We start from the raw sequence: 3,416 nt of genomic DNA, 5'->3' as shown, positions 1-3,416 counted from the left end.
AAGTGGGCATCTCTTTCTTGTTCCTGATCTTAGAGGAAAAGCTTTTATTCTCTCACCGTTAGTATGATGTTGGCAGTGGGATTTTTCATACATGACCTTTATCACGTTAATTGAGTTTCCTTCTATTCCTAGTTTTCTATTTTTATGATGAAGGGTGCTGAATTTTGTCAAATGATTTTTACACCTATTGAAATAATAATGTTTTCCCTTTATTATATTGATGTAGTGTATTAATTCATTTTCATAGGTTAAGCTAATTGTGCATTCCTGGGATAAATCCCACCTGGTTATCTTTTTATATATTTCTGAATTTTATTTTCTGGTATTTTGTTGAAGACTTTTATGTCTATATTCATAAGAGATATTAGTCTCTAGTTTTCTTGTGATGTCTTTGTCTGATTTTGACAGTATAGTAATACTGAACTCAGAATAAGTTGGGAAGTTTTCACTGTCATGACTTTTATAACCTAATTATAAGTAATTCTGGTCAGGTACCGTGGCTCATGCCCACAATCCCAGCACTTTGGGAGGCTGAGGTGGGTGGATCACCTAAGGTCAGGAGTTCGAGACCAGCCTGGCCAACATAGCAAAACCCCATCTCTACTAAAATTACAAAAATTAGCCAGGTGTGGTGGCTGTGTGTGTAATCCCAACTACTTGGGAGGCTGAGGCACAAGAATCGCTTGAACCCAGGAGATGGAGGTTGCAGTGAGCTGAGATCACACCACTGTACTAGAGCCTGTGTGATAGAGCTCTGTCAAAAACAAAAACCAAAAAAAACAAAAACAAAAACAAAAAACAAAAAAAGAAAAAGAGAGAGAAAAAAAAAAGAAAGAGAAGAGAAAGAAAGAAACTCCTTCTGTAGTATTCCACAGGTCACAAAGACCAACCCTGGTGCACTGTGGGAAGGTACTAACAAGGGTGTGAACACCAGGAGTAGGATCACTGGGAACTATCTCAGCAGATGGCTGCCATAGCTACCAACTGACTAACATTCACTGAACACTTACCATGAACCAGACATTGTGCTAAGCTCTTCACGTGGCTTATCTCCTTGAATCTTCCCAGCAACCTTATGAGGTAGGTAGGTGCTGTTATTATTGCCATGTTACAGATGAAGAAATTGAGATACAGAGATTAGACTTACCAAACTGCCCAAACTCCCACAGCTATTAACTGGTGGAACAGGAATCAAACTCAGTAGGGTGTGTGTATAATATACTTTGGGGTTGTTTTGTTTTGTTTTATTGTTGTTGTTGTTGTTTGAGACAGGGTTTCACTCTTTCACCCAGGCTGGAGTGCAGTGGCATGATCTTGGCTCAATGCAACCTTCACCTCCTGGGTTCAAGCGATTCTCCTGCCTCAATCTCCTAAGTAACTGGGATTACAGGTGTGCGCCACTACACCCGGCGAACTTTTGTATTTTTAGTAGAGTAATTTTTGTTTTTTTAGTTTCACCATGTTGGCCAGGCTGGTCTCGAATTCTTGACCTCAAGTGATCCACTACCCTTGCCCTCCCAAAATGCTGGGATTACAGGCGTGAATCACCGCGTCTGGCGTTTTTGTTGTTGTTGTTTTTGGTTTTTTTTGTTGTTGTTGTTTTTTTTTAAGAGACTTGGTCTTGCTCTGTTGCCCAGGCTGGAGTGCAGAGGTGCCATCATAGCTCACTGTAGCTTCAACCTCCTGGGCTCAAGTGATCCTCCAACTTAAGCATCCTGAGTAGCTGGGACCACAGGCGCCCACCACCAACCCCGGCTAAATTTTAAATTTGTTTGTAGAGATGGGAGTCTCGCTTTGTTTCCCAGGCTGATCTCTAACTCCTGGCCTCAAGCAATCCTCCCGCCTTGGCTTCCCAAAGTGTTGAGATTACAGGCGTGAGCCACCGCGCCCAGTCTGTTTATCTTGATTACTAAATTTTGGGGTGCCTCCTTAAATTCTGTGCCAGAGGCCAGTGCCTCACTCGCCCTACCCTAATCCCAGCCCAGTGACCCAATGTCCCCCTTCAACCTGCACCATGGAGCTCCCCAGCCCGGCTCCTCGAGCCTCCTCCCGCCCCTAGGGGTCGCCGTCGCGCCGTCATTCGCTTCCCTGCGTTCCCCGGCAAGACGCGCGTCGAGGCGCGGAAGGTGGGAGGCGGTGAGGCCGGGACGTGCGCATGCGCGTGGCGCCGACTCCCTTGGCCTGGTCAGGGAGTGGAGAGGTTGGGTCTCAGGTGGCTGTTTGCGGCGTCCTCACTTCCTGGGTCGTTTCTCCCTGTCTTGGTGGGGACCAGGGGACAGGTCGGGGCAGTATTTGGGGGAAGCGAGAGGCAAGCAGGGCGGGCTGGATACGGAGCGCCCTACGGCTTGAAGCTAGGGAGGACGCCCGAGACCCCCGGCATCCTGGTCCTGGGGCGTGGGCCCCGGACGCCCGGCCTGGACGCCTCCAGCTCCCAGGGTCCCTTGCGGGGACCACGTTTCCCCGCAGGCCCCGCGGCGGCCGGGTCCTCGCCGCGTCCCCTTCCCGGAGCTACGTGCCTGGCTGCGTTCCAATACGCCATGTCCCTCGGGGGCGGCTCGCGGGGCAGGGGTACTCCCGGCTCGGCCGCACGCCCAAGTGCCATGCGGGAGGTACGCGGGCACGGTACCTCACTGGGTAAGAGCGAGCTAAGGGACCGGGCGCGGTGGCTCACGCCCGTAATCCCAACACTTTGGGAGGCCGACGCGGGCGGATCACGAAGTCGGGAGTTCGAGACCAGCCTGGCCAATATGATGAAACCCCCGTCTCTACTAAAAATACAAAAATTAGCTGGGCGCGGTGGCGTACGCCTGTGGTCCAAGCTACTCGGGAGGCTGAGGCAGAAGAATCGCTTGAACCCGGGAGGCAGGGGTTGCAGTGAGCCGAGATCTCACCGCTGCACCCCAGCCTGGGGAACAGAGCGAGACTCCGCCTCAAAAAAAAAAAAAAAAGAAAAAAAGCGAAGGGCCGCAGCCCGGGCCCACTGCCTCCGCCTCTGGACACGCGCCACCGCCGAGCCCCCGACCCCGCGCCAGGCGAGGCTTGGTGGGGGCGTTCCGTGGACTCCACACGCTCGTCGGTCTTATCAGGGAAGGGGCGGCCAGCACCTCCGCCGCCTTTGCGGCCGTCCACCCTCCATTCTCCTGCTGGAGCCGTTTCCCAGAGATTCTCCGGCAGTGCTGTCTGTAGCACACCTGCCCGCCTTAAAATCCCGGCCTCCTTCCCCGAGTTCTGCCCTTAACCGCATCACCGCCCCCCCCCCCCACACACACACACATAGGCATGAACACCCATCTTTTCACACGCCCCGTTTTCTTTCTCAGAACTTAGCAAATAACTCTTAAGCTGAGAGGGTTTGGTGAGGTTAAAATTTACCTTGTGACATTGAGTCCAGCAGTTCAGAGCCTTGAACACCTCAG

The sequence above is a fragment of the Macaca nemestrina genome, chromosome 18 (genome assembly GCF_043159975.1).
Source record: "Macaca nemestrina isolate mMacNem1 chromosome 18, mMacNem.hap1, whole genome shotgun sequence".
Lineage (NCBI taxonomy): Eukaryota > Metazoa > Chordata > Mammalia > Primates > Cercopithecidae > Macaca > Macaca nemestrina.
The sequence above is the reverse complement of the archived record's forward strand: the minus strand, read 5'-3'. Positions refer to the sequence as shown.